This window comes from Penaeus monodon, chromosome 20, assembly GCF_015228065.2.
Source record: "Penaeus monodon isolate SGIC_2016 chromosome 20, NSTDA_Pmon_1, whole genome shotgun sequence".
Taxonomy (NCBI): domain Eukaryota; kingdom Metazoa; phylum Arthropoda; class Malacostraca; order Decapoda; family Penaeidae; genus Penaeus; species Penaeus monodon.
This window is the reverse complement of record NC_051405.1, coordinates 21,329,904-21,330,125: the sequence shown is the minus strand read 5'-3', so window position 1 is coordinate 21,330,125 and position 222 is coordinate 21,329,904. Positions and strand designations below refer to the sequence as shown.

The window sequence follows — 222 nt, the reverse complement described above, 5'->3', positions numbered from 1 at the left end:
ATGAAGAAAAAGCGCCTACGCTGCAAGAACGAAGTTCCACCTTAACCAAAACACGAATAACGATAAAAAAGTAAAGGAAAAAAAGGAAAAAAGTAATTAAATTATATCACTTATAACAAAACAGATAATAAAGGCGACAAATAAGACCCTGCTTTAACCAAATACTAAGAAGAAATTACAAACGAAAACAAAAAAATAAAAGAACTTCCGACCCAAAACCCC

At 31.5% G+C, this 222-nt stretch overlaps 1 protein-coding gene across 1 annotated transcript in view; it reads right to left on the bottom strand.

Annotated features, from left to right (window-relative positions):
* Positions 1-222, bottom strand: part of LOC119585702 (chloride channel protein 2-like) — a gene marked incomplete in the record, with an annotated part of 67,264 nt that overhangs the window by 21,096 nt on the left and 45,946 nt on the right.